Here is a 16,600-nt window from a genome sequence, read left to right as displayed (position 1 = left end):
ATTTTCCCATAGCGAAGAGACAGGAGGACCTTGCCTTAGGTCCTTAGAAAGGGATTAAGAGCATCTCCACTCGCTGTGAGTGTGGGGTCAGTAATATCTGAGGGAAAGTTGGATAAATGTTTCCAGAAGGGTGAAGGGAATGAAGAAGAGGAGTATCGAGGGAGCTGCAGTTACATAGGCAGGAAGAGGAGGGTTTTGATGTCTCCTTGGAGAGAGAGATGCTGGCATAAGGAATTTAGCCAGGAGAAATTTAGCAGCATAACTCTGAATAACCCAGGAGCTGGGGATGAGGAAACTTAACAGCAAGAGAAAAAAAAAAGACTTAGTAGGTCATCTCCGGCACACGTCCATCAGCCCAAGGCTGCTCTTGCCAGGGAGAGTTTTTCCTTCAAAAGCTGATAGTTCAGTTTAAGTCCCAGCGCTTTCCTCAGTGCCCAAATGCCACAAGAGAGGGAAATCCAGGCATTCCGGCTTCTCTAACCGCTAAGTCCTAAAATCTTTCTTTTTTTTTCCCTCTATCCCTATTTCTTTTGATTCAGACAAAACTCCCTCTGAAGTCGAGTGGACCAAATACGAGGGCATTTACTCAGAGCTCAATTCAGATGTCACTGGGGGTAAATCTCCATAATGCCAGCTGGCGCTTGCTTGAGTGAGCAGTCATTGCTCCTAAGTCGGCCGCCCAGGAAAATCTGCACCGGGTCTGCAGGAGGTGGCCCTGTTTGGGCTGAAGTGGCAATGGAGAGAGTCTGAAATGGAGAAAACATCCTTCAGCTCCTCGTGTCGTCACAGATTTTGGTATTGTCTGTGAAAATGGTTTGGCTGCTGGGATATGCGGGGAGAAGCGCCGTCCCCAGGGGAAAGCAAGCGGCTTTCTCTGCGAATTTCACCAGCGAAGGCAACGCCGTTTTGTATTACAGCATCCCGATCCAGTCCATTGAGTTGTCTGCAGAGAGTGTTAATTGTAATTTATGGAGGCTAAATTCCTAATAGTGGGCGAAAATCGCGGGCTTTGTTAGAATTAGCGGTCCGCTGGTTTAGAATGGTGCGAAATATGTCTCGCGGGCTGCTACCGACTGAGTGAGATGTACTTGATCTTTTTTTCACTCTGCAGGCAGGACCCCGTGCTTATTTCTTCCAGCTTAAACAGCAGAGGACACATTAAAACAGAACAAAGCAAAAAGCCCGGACCGAAAACCTCGATAGTAGGAGGGGGGGAAAAGTTAGCAAAAACTCAATGAAGGCAACAGCCGTTTCTTCCCGCCTCAGGTCTGATTCAATCAGGTCTTTCAAAAGAAACTCCTGTCACCACAAACTGCCTTTTCATGCCAGATTCCTCCCGGCTCCCCCTCTCTGCCCCATCCCAGCGACTTCCAACAGCACCAATCAATCTCCGAGCGACACCCAGCCCCCCCGCCCAGCTGCCTCCAGCCACCGCCGTTCCCAAGCAAAAGGCAGCTTCACCCAGGAAGGTGGTGGAAAAAATGTGGACAAATTTCTGATTTGCAACACTCTGGGAATGGGTTTATTGCCATTGTTTGAGTGCAAATGTATAAATAAAGCAAAACGAAGATTCCAGGGTGAGTCCGATGAAAAGCAGAAAACAAGAAATTTTATGGCCATAAGTGGCGTGGGCTAATGGTGATTTTTGAGGCACTGGACCATGGTAGTTACTTAGCTAAATGATTGCTGTGAAACCGGGCAAGAGGCTTATTTCTTAATTACTGTTACATATTATGTCAAGCTGACACTTAGAGGCATGCTTGGGCAATGATAAAGTTAGCCAAAAAAAAAAAAACACACAACCAACAACAACCAAAACTCCCTTGCTGTTCTGAGAGGCTGTTTTTAAAGCATGTTACTTGGCAGTGATGCTGGGAAAAGGCCGTGCTGGCCCCTAGAAAGGGGTGTCCCAGGCTCATGCTCTGCAGCAACATGGAGTTATCAGCGCTGCTTACCTCTAGATCCATAGGATAACGGGACTGGATAAAGGTCTGGAGACCCGACAGCCTTTCAGCTGGCTTTCTCAGCACTGCTAAAGCACTGCTCTGAGCATCTTCAGCTAGCCCGGAGCAAAATACAGTCACCTCAGTGCATGAGCTGTGCAGGAAAGCTATAGGGGAGTGGGGAGAGCCAAGAAGACCAGTGGCACCAGGCAGTGGCACCAGGATAAGGAAGCGGATATCCCTGCTATCATAGAATCATAGAATCATAGAATCACCAAGGTTGGAAAAGACCTGAAAGCTCATCCAGTCCAACCGTTCACTTATTACCAATAGCTCCCACTAAACCATGTTCCTCAACACAACATCCAGCCTTTCCTTGAACACCCCCAGGCTCAGTGACTCCACCACCTTCCCTGGGCATCCATTGCAGTGCCTGACCACCCTTTCTGAAAAGTAATACTTCCTAATGCCCAGCCTGAATCTCCCCTGCCGTAGCTTGAAGCCATTCCCTCTGCTCCTAGAGGACCATCCAAATGTCCAGAGTAAGAGCCAGATTTTCCTCTTGGCCACATGGATCCCAAGTGTGGGATCATCATTCCTGGGAGCATCGTTCCTGCATGGCACGCATGGGACAGAGCACAGAGCAAGGCCAAGCAGCGTGCTGTCCCAGTCTCAGCAGAGCTGTTCTCATTTCTAGTGGCCACAGAGCTGATTCTGGTTATGCACAAAGCAAAAGTACTGCCAGGATAACCCCAAGCTGCCCATTCCCCGCTCACAGATCTATCCATCTAGACATCAATTGACGTTACACACATGCTTTGATCGTGGATAGCCCATATGTAAAAAATCACACATGGAGGCAGCTCTAATTTACAGTTTGTTATACATCCCTGTAGGCTCACAGCCCTGCAGGCTGTAGTTCTGGCCTCTGCTACTTTACAAAATAAATATACATGTATAGAATTCCCCAGGTGCCGCCCTCTCCCTCACTCTTTATACAGGAGGTGTACAACTCCTGAACAAAGGCACGTTTATGCATGGTTCTATCGGTGTGTTTTCTCCAGGAGAAACAGAAATTACACATCTGCAATGCCTTGCAATAATTGGCTCACCACTGGCTTGAGTTGGACATGAATAAATAAAGTGAAAACTAGCAGGCATGTGAGAAAAGTGCCATCGCAGCATCCTACATCATCCCTGCTTTTGATTTGTGATATCAGCCCAATCAGCACCTCTATCTCCATGTGACCCTTCAATTTGTGACATGCAGAACTTGATACTACTTCTCCAGCTAGGTCAGTTTTACCCTATGTAAGCTGATTATACCCTGCATTTAAAACAAACAAACAAACAAAAAGACAAAGCAAAACATAGCAAAAAAAAAAAAATACCCGACTCGCTGTGCAAGAATGCTAATGGCAAAATATATTCACAGCTTATTTAATAACCCAAGCTGCATAATTGCAACAAGTAAGCTCATCCTGAGGTGTTTAACTCACATTATGTGAGCAGAAAATTCTCCCTGAAGAAAGAAAAGGAATGGAAAATGAAAAGTCCTCACTGAGGACTGAGAAATGTTGTTCCCTTGGACTCCGTTTCTGTCCTCAAATATCCTCTGAACAAATGTAATTATTTGCAAATTGTGGGGCTTGCTTCAGAGCTAGCTGGCCATGCTCCCGAAAATGCATGGGTTGCCCATTGATGTTGGAGAACAAATAAGGGCCCTCTTTCAAAACTTTGAGAGAAGGGGAAAAAAAATAAATAAAAAAAGAAAAGAGGAATACAAAAAGTCGGCCTGCTTTTTCTAATTCCTCCTCCTCTTTTTTCTTTTAGCCTTATGGAATAATTTGCCTTCAAGAGCCCCTGGATTCGCTCCAGTATTTTTGAGGTAGGAAACATGCAGAGGTTTAATTCTTTTTTTGGCTCCATCGGGTTCAGGTTACATGTTGGGGTACAAAATCATAAACAAATGGACGGCATTTACATTTCTGAAGTGTTTCCAGCCCCCTCGCCCTCTCGTCCCATTTACAGGTACATCATGAGCAGTGCTGTGTAAATAAGGCACAAGCCAGGTGCTTAACTGATAACAAGACATCCTTTCTCCCCTCTTCTATAAGTGGGCTTTGCTTTCTCCAAAGCCAGAGGTCTGAGCAATTTGTTTTGTAGCCCCAGCAACGTGAGCATCTGATAAGTTTTGGGGGCAGATCACCCCGGTCAGAATCAAACAGAAGGTGTCAAAGGAACGGGACAGGGATATGGCTGGTAACTTCTGCAGCAGCCCTGCGTTTTGGGGAGGAATGCCAATTCAGATGGCTTACACGTTTGTTAAATATCTTCTAGCCTCAGGAGACATTTAGCTAAACCAACAGTGTTCTGTGTTATTATTGTAAAAACGAGGCAGGCTGGTCATTTTAGTTCCCTGCTATGCTATGAACGCGAGGTAAGAAGCTCTGCTTAGACAGGACAGGGGTGGGAACCAAAACACAGCCAGAGGGAGAAGAAGTAGCTTGGTCAAAGATAAAGCAATTTGCTGCTGGAGCCAAATAGAAAAAGCCACTGCTCAGAGTTGTTGCTCAGCTCCACAGCTGTTAGACAAGATTCTCAGCACATACAGAGCCAGGCCAAGTTGCATGTTAGCAGATTAACAGAAGGGGTGGTGACATCTAATTCAGTTGCTTTAAAGTTCTGTTTTCACTGCAAACTCAAAGAGGTCCATCAGACTCACGCATTTATGGCAGAACCCATCCCTTAAACCTTGCATGTGAGCACAGCTCCGCTAAAATGAATATAGAAAGAAATCTTGCCCACAGCGGGGAGCGCTCCTTGCTAACTGAATTAATGATCACTCTTTCAGCTGCTCCCTTTCCTAGGAGGTTGCAGTGAAATATCTTCTCAGGCATGTCTGTGTTTCAAACCATCACGTGCATGAAGTTAAATACGGACGTAAGTAATTGCAGATTTGAGACAGGAGACAATAAGGACCGAATTTTCATAGGCTGAGCCCAGGCCTCCAAAACTGCATGCCTTAAATTGGGAGATGCGGTTATGAACGGCCGCGTTCTCCTATGCCCCAGAGCTCTGAAACACACACACACATTTTGCACGCCCCAACTAAAGTTCTGCACAATGAAACCCAGAGCAGAAACGTATGGATTGGAGAGGGAAGCGACTGATCCCTTCTGTGATGCCAATGGAGAATCTCCTATGAAATATCCGAGTTTCACAGCGCAGAAGGAACATCATTCCAGATTGGGACTCATGAGATTTCTTGGACGTTTCAGCGCAGATGATTTTTAGCAAACAAAATTGGGCAGACAGTTGTATCATTTGCCAAATAATCGCAATGCTGCCCCCAGAAGCGTGTAAAATAATAGGAGATACGCAGCTTGTGGGTCTCAGACCCAAAAAAACCAAAAGGGCTTTCTCAAATCCACAGCCCGTGTCCTACTTTGCCAAACTCCACGAAGCAAAGCCGCTTAACGTCACTCGAGTGGGTTCAGCCTCAGCACCGAGACAGCTTGGGAAGGTGGAGGAGGCTCCAATGGTGGGGAAGCTCACGAGACACACGTTCTGCTCTTTGTTGGGCTGTGAGCTCCCCATGGGACAGTAAGAGTCACACCTGGGCCACGCTCTGATTTCCTTACTTTCCTTACTAAAGTACTGACCATGTTCCCTTCCAGCTTGGGCACGGTGACCCAAAATCCAGCAGTGATGCTCTGCTGTGCATCCCCTGCGTGTTCCTGGATAGATTTTCCAGATGGTCACTTTTCACTGTGACCTTTTGAAAGGTTTTTCTTGCTGATACAAAACACGAGATGTCTGTTTTCATGTGGAATAAACCAACGACTCAGTGCCTGCTTGCAAATGAACAAAAAACCCCACAACATTCAGAGAAGATGCAAGTGCTCCCAGGAGCCTTGAAATATATATATTTTTTTGTTAACTGTGATGTTGCCTGTAGCTCTTTATGGCGGTTTTAAAGCATCAAAGCTCAGATTTGTTATATTGAACCTGGAAAGCTTCAAAAACTTTTTGTAAATTAAAATTAAAAAAAAGAAGAAGAAGAAGAAGATACCAAGAGCTATGAAGTGGTATTTTTCAGATGGGAACATGCTTTGATTCCAGTGGTTAATGCAAATAATACTCTCTCCTCCTCCTTCCCCCTGCACCCCCGACAGAGTTTTCAGTGCAGCAGACAGAAGGTGGGGAAAAACAAATATGACATAAATTGTCTTGGTAAACAAGTAAATAGTGTCATTTAACTCTTCCCCCTATGACTCCTTGCTGGAACTCCGAATTAGTTTATGGCAGGGCTCTGTCAAAAGACCCCCCTCCCTGGAAACAGAGGTGAGACCTCAAAAGCCATTGTCTCTTTAGTTAATTAATTAAGGTAATATTGAGTAGAGCTTAGCTTCTAAGTTCAAGGAACCCAGCTGGGGGCAGCAGCCTCTTGTTTGATGCCATGAATACGGTGGAATGAGCTCCGGGCCCTGCATTAAAATCCAAAATCATTTAAAACATGCCGGGGAGGAGGGGATGGGGGAAGGAGGCCAGTTTATAGAGCTTTACAGCAGGACCAAGCCTTCTTCAAATAACTACAGGGGGCTCTTTGCATTTTACACCCCTGCCAGCTAAGCAGCAACCAGTTAGCTGGTTTGTGACTTTTTGTCTTTTAAGACCGAGGCAGGAGGAGGCTGCTGGAGTTCTGCAGAGCTGATTTCCTTCCCCATGCAGCCTCCTTGCTGGAAGCTGGGCAATGCTTCTTACCGGTGCCTGGTCCAATCCCTAGAAACGTGGCATTAGTCAGTTCTGCTTACATGGGGAATCCTCTCACAGACATGGGATGGGATGGGATGACTCATTTGGATGAAGTCACCCACAAATGCAAGTCTTTGCAGGCCTAAGCTGGAACAAGTAACATCTCTAAAGAAAATAATAATAATAATAATAATAATAATAATAATAATAATAATAATAATAATAATAAAAGCCAAATCTCCAGGTCCATATTTATCCATAACTCTGACAGATATCATGGGTATTTTCCTGCATAAGACCCTCAGGTTATGAAAAGAAAAGGCTGTGGATAAAGCTCTGCTTAGTGATTTTTTGCAGGAGCTCCAGCCCTGGCTTTGCTGCTGATACTCCTTGTGAACCTGAGCAAGTGGCTTCGCTTTGCTTATCCCCAGCTCTAAAGTCACTCCATTCCCTAAAGCAAACAGCATCCATCCACTCTGCCTGCAAAGCACGGTGCTGCACCTTGCCCTGCTCTCCACCCATGTGTAAATATGGGACTGTTCCTTTGCTTTTCCTACAAAATGGGAACCAACCAGCTGATGGGTGCAGGATTCAACGCCTGGAGATTTCAGGATCTCTCTGGATTTGAACCTCACTTCTCCCCTCATCCCCATATGCTGTGTGTTAACGTCTGCCACTGTGCTAAGTCTGATTTAGTTTGGTGTCTTCTCAGGGGAGAGGTTGGCTCTCATCTGACTGCCAGCCATACGCCAGGCACACCAGTGGCACTGTAGAAATAACAGCAATCATAAATAGCTGACAACACCTGCTGGTTTTGAATCAGCAACAAGTGATAATCCTGCGAGCAGCTAAATGGGACTTTGGGATTCCGGGTATTGGCCTGGTTAACTGCCTCCTTGGTTTGATTATTCCTTTCTTTTTCCTCCTTTCAAATGCCTCAGGGAGCCACTGTGGGGACAGGAACGACCCCAGATCTGCTGGTCTTTCATCACATCGGTTCCTCATCTGTTTTGGTGGTTTTTTTCCCCTCTCCTCCTGCCCCACCTGCAGTGCTTTCAGGCAAAGGGACCTCATGGAAGCCCCGAAGGGAAATAATAAAAGTATATAATAAATACTCCTGCATGTAAGGACCTCAAATACTTGTGCAGGTCTTGTGCCCATCAGTGGGTTCACTGAAGGCAAAGCGATCACTAATGTGAGTAAAATCCTACTGCCACCTCTGAACCACGTCTGGACATAGAGAATCTTGCCTGCTACACCCCTTACTGCTCTTTGGATTGCCCAAGCTGATGAAACAGTTATTTCCCCAACGCAGAATCGCTTCTGCTGTTTTAGTTTCATATTTTAGATGTTTCTCTTCCCCGCTGCTGTTTCAGTTTGCTGTTAATAGATTGGTTTTGCCCTCATGGCCCAGCCTGCATTCGGGTCACCTCTCCAGTAGCACGCACCCTTTGGAGAGCACTAAGCACAGGTTAGTGGGGGTCACGACTCACATAACCCCCTTGAGGGAAGTTTGGCTTTAGCCAGCCATGAAATAGCAAATCTTCCGCTGCAGAGGGGAAAGTGAGGCTGGGAAAGGGGGTGGGGGGGGGGTAATTTTATTATTATTATTATCATCGCTTGACCTCCCAACCCAACACTCAGAGCTGCCTCTTGTTAGGAGCGTGCAAACAGGCATATGGCCCCTGCATCACCAGGGACACGCTGCACCGATCCATCACGGCACTTACCAGCCCCATACACCCTCACTGCCCTTGGGATGAGTTGTTCCCAGCTGGCAGGGCTCACCAACAGCTCCCAGTCCGACAACAGGGGCAGGGGAGACCCGCCGAGCCCCGAATCTGGGGTGGGAAGGTCAGCACCACTGGGCTGCATAAATCTCTGCTGTTAGTTGCCAGCTGCACCCCTAGAAGTTATTTGGAGGGCAAAACTTGCAAAGTTGATGCAAAGCTTGCTCTTTCCCACCATCCAGGCAATGAAACACCCCAACATCATAAAGCTTCAAACACTCATTAATGCTCTGAAAACTTTGCCTTAGCAAAGGTGGAAATGATGTGAAAGAGGCAGAGCTGGGCAGAATGGGGCCTTGTAGAGTTTGCTGTGAGCTCTGCAAGGAGGGGGAACCAAAACTGCTCAGTATGACCCAACCATCCCTCATCCCCATCTCCATAACAAGGAGGCTGGTGCCAGGAGAGAACCCACACCAGTGGTGACATGGACAGCAGAGCCCAGGGAAGGCCTGGTGTCAATTTCAGGACTTTTAATTAATCAGTTGTTAATTTCATTAAGGCAGGTTTGGGCATCGGCTTCAGGATTCTTCCAGGTTGGCCAACCTTTGCTCCCTCCCTCCCTTGTCCTGACTGCGCAGGGCCAATATCCCAGGGTAAAATAATAACAGCAATAATAACAATAATAATAATAAAATAAATCCATCAAAGCCTATTAGTTAAATTGCTCTGTGCAAACCTAATTGACCACGAGGGATCTCCTAGGCGAGGAAGGCCGTAAATCGCCATCTGAACAGCGGCGAAAGGGAAGGAAAGGAGGAGGGAAGAAAGGGAGAGAAGAAAGTTTGCAGTGGCTGGGGATCATTTTAGGCGACTGCCTGGCTGGAGGCTGAGGAGAAAGGAGGCTGATCTGGAGCATATGGTGCAAAGAGCCAGTGCTGGGGGTGGAAGAATAAAAACCCTGAGCGGCACAGATCCTGAGGAGCTATTTATTCCTCCCCCTGCAGATGTACATTAATGCAGGAGGAGTAGGGGGAGCAGATCTTTCGGCTGGAGAAAGAGAAACAGCGCTCCTTCCTTTTAACATGCTGTTGTCTGGCTTGATCTTGTCACTCCAAAGGGACCCATTCAGAGGTATTCATGCATCTGCCTCGGGGGGACAATGGGACCTTAGTTTATAAACTGTCTGTCCAGTTGCCTGCGGCCTTTAGTCCTTTTGTTTTCGCTTCTCTTAATAAACTTTTTGGGGGAGTTCATCAATACGCTTGAATAGCTGATGTTCTCATTCTCAGAGAAGGGAATAACAGAAGGTCTCGAAGGTTTTTTTTTTGTTGTTTTTTTTTTTTTTAATAGAGGTGGGGGTGTTTTGTTTTGTTTTGTTTTTTACCCCTTAAAGGAGAACCGAGGCTTGAAAAGCATCAGAATAAACCCTTTAAAAGAAAAAAAAATCTGAATCGACCCCAAACAAAACCTCCATTCAAGAGACGGAGAAATGCGCAGCGTTTAATTGCGCGCACGCTCACACGCACACACGCACCCGAGAGCAATTCTCGTCCTGCCGACAGAATTAAGACGATCTCCGCCTCGTTTTACAGCTCTCCAAATATTTTGGGTAGGGGGATTGGGGAGGAATTTCGGAGCCCAGGCTCATTTCCAGAGGATTTAAGGCTGAATGCTGGCTCGAACCTTTCCCCCGAGTTCCCCCGACTTCCACCTTCCCCCGGCAACTGCAGAAATCACAGCCGAGCAGATACGACCCCCCCCCCCCCCCCCCCCCCAACACCCCCAAAATAAAGCTCAAATCGCGGTGAACGATGATTTCTTCAGGGAATACCGAACCTCCCGCCCCGTTTTTTGTAGGCGAGCCCACAGATGGAGGGCGGGGGGGAGGATGAAAACACGGAGATTTCCCCTATTTCCAAGCACCGACGCAAAGTCCGGCCCCATCCCCATGCCGGCTCCCTCTGTCCTCCCTTGATTTCTCTTTTATTTTGCCGGCAGGGGGTTCTTTTCCCCTTCTCCCTCCCCGCAAATCCCCGCAAGCTCGGAGGAGCCGCTGCTTTGCCCCCTTCCCCACCTCCTATCCCAAGGCAGCCCCCCACCAACCGCTCTCCCCAGTGACTCCAGTTCAGCGTTTTAAGGCCCTAATGAGTGTTGACAAGTTTAATGAGTTTGTTTTAAAGAGGAAAAAACTGGTCAAGTCGAGATTTCCGAGTCAAATCCATTAGGAGATCCCATTCAAACCTCGCCTGACAGCTCAGCCGCTCTCACACTTCACCAGCCGGCGCAGGACCTGCAGAAACCCCGAATCCCTGCCCCAAAAGCTGAACCTCTTCCTCAGCCCCATAGCCCAGCACGGAGCTACGGGTACCTGGGGCGGATAGGGACCCGCACCCACCCCTCCCTAGCTAAAGGAAAGAGGTAATTCCCCTTTTGAGGGGCAAGGAGAGGGTCTCCCCTAAACATCTCCCACAGGGCAAGGGGTTGCAGCACGCAGAGAGACCAAACGGAGCCGTAATAACCTCTCATTTCTATTGGAAATTGCATTAAACGCCCGGCTATTTTCCTTTCCCCCCCCCCTTCCCCCCTTTCCCTTTTTGTCTCTCCCCCCATCAACCTTCATATAAGTAAACAGCCCTGTGAAGCCGAGGTGGAGGTCATGTTAAGTCATGCAGTCTGACTTCGTGAACTTTGAGCTGGGTGATTAGGAGGGAAAGGGAGGGGGGTTCTCCTTTTTCAATTTCTCCACTTCCTAGGTCTCTCCATTGTTCCAATTCCAAACAGCTGCTGGTGCTAATCTTTCGGTTATTTGCAATCAGGAGGAAGAAATACTCACACCCTAGAGTGCTCCGATATTAGCCCTGCCAGCCGAGCAGAGAGAGCACTGGAAGCTGAGGAGATGGAGGAAAACAAAACGGAGCAAAGTTATTGAACTCAGTTTGACTCTGAGCCTTTCAGGTACCTCTCTCAAACCTAAATCCTCACCGGCGAGAAAGCCATGGAAATGAGGCTTACAGGTACCGCATCACTTAAGGCCAGACCTGATTTTCCAAAGGTTAAACTCCTCCATCTACTCAAAGCCTGGCCGGAGCGAGAGGGGAGGGGGAAAATACCAACCGAGGGGAAAAGAAAGCACCACAAAAGCCCGGCTGGAGACCAACCTGGCGAGCTACGCCCAGGAGCGTTTCGTTCGAGCTGGCTTTGAAGGATTTCTATGTAATTATAACCAAGGAGGGCCGGAGAGACTGAAAGGGTCCAAGGAAGCTGCAGTGCGAAATGGACCGTCTTATTTACGTGTGGATGCACGGGGTTCAGCCCCATACGCGGGCTCTCCCTTCCCGTTCATTTATTCACCCGATTCATTCGAGCGATGGGTGCAGGTAATGAGAAGCTCCTCACCTTGAAGCATCCCGAGGGGGCTTTCCAAGTTGCACAGACAGCAAAAAATAACTCAAGCCTTGGCTTGAAGCCTTAAAACCGGGCTCCTAAAGTGGCTGGCAGGGCGGAGAGGGTCGTTTTGGGGTGATCCCATGAGTGTGCCGGGCTTGCCTGGCCCTCAGCCCTCTGCCCAGCCCCGCAGAGCCTTTATTGGTTTACTTAGGTGTTAATCCCTTAACAATCAAGTTCTCTGACCACGGAGCCCCGTCCCTATTCTTGTTTACATCTAATTAAGGGGCCGAAATGCCACTTCCCTTCCGCAGCCCCCCCCCCCCCCGCCTTCGACCAACTTCCATCTCCCACCCGCTTGCTTTGGGTTGTTTGGGGTTTTTTTTAAGCAGGTAAATCGATCGAACGGCGAAATCCCGTCCCCAAATTCCACGTCCCCCGATCCAGCCACGTTCCCTTCCAGCAGATGAAAGGCAGAGCTCCCCCGTCCCGGTGTCACCAGCATCTCCGAGCTTGCCTTAATTCAATTAAACCTCGGAACGCCAGGAAACCAGCGGAGATCCACCCGAGCAAACCAGTAGCCGGGGCTAACAAAGGACCTTTCTTTGCAGAGGGTGCAAGGAGAGCCAGGCCAGCCCATGTGTCATCCAGCCCCGGAGACTCCCGGCTCTGCGGGGTTAACGATTCAGACACCACTGCGAGCTCTGGGACTGCAACTTGGCTTAGATAGCGTCTCAGCCCTGGGGCAATTCCTCTAAATCAATTTTCAAAACAATCAGTTTAGGGGCTTTTAATTAAGCTTTAAACCAGTGGTTAAAAATAGCAGTTTACTTCTTTGGGATGCAAACTAGGCTAGCATAAAAATAAATCAGAGAGACGGGCCCGCTGCCTTTTGGGATTCAGGGCGACGTAGATTATATACGTCCCGAGATTACGAGGATTTCTCTTTCTTCTAAGACTTATTCTCTATCCGAGCAGCTGCTCTTTCCATGCCAGACACCGAAGTGTCGGCAGGACCGCAAAGAGAGGGGATCCCGTGCAGCTTTCCCCAAACCCAAGCTAAGGGGAAAAGAATCAGGGAGGAAAGCTGGGAGCCCAGCTCGGCGCATCCACCGGGTTCTTCTATATAAGGGGAAAGCAAAAATAAAAGGGGGGAGGAGGAAAGAGGGTGGTGAAGCTATACGGACGAGAAACAACAACAACAACCCAGCGTGTTTCTGCAAAGAGGAAACCCCAAAAAGCCAGGCTAGATTTGAAGCTGAGCTGCTCAGCTTGGAGACGGGACCCCGCGAGCATCCTCTCTCCTCCACCCGCGGTGATAAATTCGCCTAAAAGGTGAATTTAAGCTCCCTGGGCGCTTTTGTAGTTTAAATGGGAGCCTCCAGGTTACCCCCCACCGCCCTCTCCCTTTGTTTAATTCTTCTGTGGCCGCAGCTAAAGGGACTCTCATAGGGCCCAGCTCGATACGCACAGCTCACACCTTTAAATCCCTTAAGCTCGCACAGGTTTTTGGCTCCCCAAACCCGGCCAGAAAGCAGATGTTTAAACGTAGCCCTCGCACCAAAGGCAGCTCTTAAAAGGGACCACAGCGTTAGGTTGATTAAAGAGTAATTAAGGGCTGTGGGACTCCTTTGGTGCTGCTCTTAGGACTCTCCTCGCCCGGAGGATTTCTCCCTAGGTGACCCAGATAAATTACAGATAGGGTTGAAATAACTTTTGTCCACGACGGACCGGGATGAGCCCGGCCCGCAAATCCCCGCACAGCGGTGGTTAATGAGGCAGTCATGCAAAACGCAGCGACTTAAACCTAAAAAGAGTCGGCTCGGAGTGACTTCTCCTTCCAGGGCTCCGCGGGTGAGTTTCGAGCCGTTCCCATTTCCATTCCCAACCCTCGGAGCTCGACCTTGACCCGGTTTGTCCCCGGTTTAATGGGGAAAAGAAGAGTCCGGCCGTTTCAGCATCCTCGAAGTTGGGTTTCTCTCCCCTTCTGTTCAATGGGGAAAAGCCCCAAAACTCCCCGCGTGGAAGGGGGGAAAAGAAAACAGAACAAAACGACCAAACAGAAATGAGCGAGGCTGAAAAATCAACCTCCCCGAGAGGAAACGAGGCGATGGGCAAAGGGAGAGGGAAAAAAAATCATCGAGAATCGGAGAGATTTCCTAAGCTGAACTGCTTGGGGACGGGGAGAAAAAACCTTCCCCCAAAGGGCTGCTCCCCCTCGAGAGCTGCTTTCCCCCAGAGGGCTGCTGTCCCCCAAACGGCTGAATTTCCCCGCTACTTCCAAGGACTTTCTGCTGCTCCTTTTCCTCCGTTCCTTCTCCCCCCCGCCCCCTGCCTTCCCCCCTTTAGATCTCAGCGTGTTTGCTCTTGACTTCATCCACTAAGTCAATAGTTTGGAGATGCCCTCATCCTCAGAGGCCCGAGCCCCCGTGTCCCCTCCCTGTTTTCTCCTGCGGATAATGGCAGCCTTTTGTCGTGTAATCAAGCTCCCGAGGGGTTGGGAGACAGATATAGATTCTTGGCATTTGTCGGTGAAAATGAAAGCTGGATTAGGCAGAGGCGGCTGCACACTCCATGGTAAAGGACAACAACTATTCCCCCATTGAAAGTCCCATTCTGGTTTGGTTATTTTATCTTTAAAAGTTGTTTGTATTTCTAAAGTGGCCATTGATGCACTTAGAAAGTGTAGCAAGCTGTAAAGGCTCGCTTCAAATGAAAGGCGGACAGACAGAGAGAGGGGGAAAAAAAAAAGAGGAGGTTAAGGGGAGAAAACAGAGTGAGAAAAAATACCGTCATAAAAGGATGGAGAGGAGGGGGGGAGAGGGGGTAAAAGAGTTAAAAAGATCCAATTCTGCCTAAAATCGGAGAGAAAAGTCACGAAGTCACAGCAGCCGGGGTTCGGCTCCGCTTTTTTCCCTTCCCGACGGAAAACATCGCGGAGGGGGGGGTGGAAAATGGGGTGGGACCCCTTGGGAACCCAACCCGGGGACTGGGGGGGGTTTGGGTTTGGTTGCTTCGTTGGGAAGCTTTGATTCTTTACAACCGAACTGGAAAGCCAAAGCAGATCCTCGCTTTAGCGATGTCATAACCAGCAACAAGCGCTCTGTTTTCTCCTTCGCAGAGGTTTGCTGCCGAGCACTAATGGGGGAAGATCGTCCATCTCTGCACTGTTCACCTCTGCCCATTTTCTCCTGAGAAGCTTCGCCACTATAAAATGTATAATTCCACCCCCACCCCCCCCGAACGTCGCTTGGATTTAACTCCATCTCCTCGTCTTTTAGATGTGTCTTAATCTGGGCTTGCGCCGTCCTTCCCTCCGCTGAACAGGAGGTAGAGACGAGTGGGATATTTTGCTTTTAAAGGAAAGCGTTCGTCAAACGCCCAAACTTTTCCCCTCCTTTTCAATTCCAGGAGTGAAAATCGCAGTTTACCCGCTGCGAGCCGCACGCACAAGGGCTGGATTGTGGGCCGGATGGAGATTAAGGGGAAAAGTGCAGGAAAAAAAGCAGCAGAGCAACGAGGTATAAACCAAATATTCACATTCTCCATCAATATATGTATATATATATATAAAAATGAGGCTTCAAATAGCTCAATTTGCTGCTATTTAGCATCAAACGCTCCTCGAGAAATAGGGGGGGAGGGGGAAAGGGGGAAGAATTGGAAAGAATGAAGTTCCTAAATAAGGAATCCCTATTAAAAATAACACCGGCTTTCCCTAACGGCGTGGCCGTCTATATGGACCCTCACAATCACCAGCAGCTCCGGCTATCTGCCCTCTCTCGGATAATTTACACCATACAAAGGTTGGGGGCTATTAATCCCGTCGTTCCCCCCCCTCCATCCCCCCCTCCACCCCCCATTCCTATTCATGTCAATGTTTCTTTCTCTTTCCGAGCAATCAAATGTGCTGGAAACAATTGTAGGGAATTTAAACATGACTGTTCCCTGAATATCCCTCGACATCCAAGTGTCCTTTGTACGTTCAACCTCTCCTTTTAGAGACGCTTCTATACTTCGAAATGCAAAAGAAAGCAACCGTGGGCTGTGTTCAAGAGCCGGCCTGGGACTGATGGCACCCAAACCCCGCAATTCGAAATGAGTTTGATGGGATTTAAGGCTACTTCTGCGAACTTCAGGCGAGGCGAAAAATAACCCGAGCGCCTGAAGTTGCTCGAGAAGCTCTTCTCGCCCAGCGTCAACTTTCCTCTCTCCTTTAATTCCCCAATAAATATGCAAATCGATTCGTCCCCACAAATGGGGGAACGGGGAAAATAAATAAATGACAGAATTGCGGTTCGCTTCGGACTTTCGCCTCCGTTGGAGGTTTGGGTGAGAATGGAAACGGCAGCGGGTTGGGGTTGGTCCCCGTGTTTTCCCTTCTCCATTCCCTCGAAAGAAAGGAAAATTACATTTTTCAGACCCTCCCCCCTCCACCCCCCTCGATAAAAGCGGGGCAGCATCGCTGCCTGAACGCCCTGTCCAAGTCCCTATAGCGATACAGGGGGGGATGGCAGCCCCCAAAGAGGGCTGTAGGGGCTGTCCGATGGGGTGTCACCCCATCGTACACCACACACACACTTCGGGGACAGCCGCCTCTCCGCGGGGACGCAGCATCGCAGCTCCCCCTCCTCTCTGCCCCGTTTAAAGGGTCACTTTGATCCTCGATCTTTAGGGGCTCGGGACAAAGAAGCCACTGAAGGCTGAAGGCTGCCGGGTGTGTTTGTCGTCCCCCCCTTCTCCCCCTCCTTTCCTTCCCTCCCCACCTACCCCGAGAGAGAGCCT

The 16,600-nt window shown here is 48.8% G+C and overlaps 1 protein-coding gene and 1 long non-coding RNA gene across 8 annotated transcripts in view; one reads left to right on the top strand and one right to left on the bottom strand.

Moving 5' to 3' along the window:
* The window catches only part of PAX7 (paired box 7), an 88,283-nt gene that overhangs the window by 60,031 nt on the left and 11,652 nt on the right, over nt 1-16,600 (bottom strand). The gene's annotated exons all lie outside the window — the stretch shown is intronic.
* LOC125703426 (uncharacterized) lies at nt 14,365-15,902 on the top strand. The gene is made up of 4 exons (XR_007380857.1): nt 14,365-14,392; nt 14,937-15,145; nt 15,227-15,336; nt 15,818-15,902. It is a non-coding gene; the product is annotated as an uncharacterized LOC125703426 (long non-coding RNA).

The sequence above is a fragment of the Lagopus muta genome, chromosome 21 (assembly GCF_023343835.1).
Source record: "Lagopus muta isolate bLagMut1 chromosome 21, bLagMut1 primary, whole genome shotgun sequence".
NCBI classification, from domain to species: Eukaryota; Metazoa; Chordata; class Aves; order Galliformes; family Phasianidae; genus Lagopus; species Lagopus muta.
Note: the sequence above shows the minus strand (reverse complement) of the source record. Positions and strands in the feature narration are given on the sequence as shown.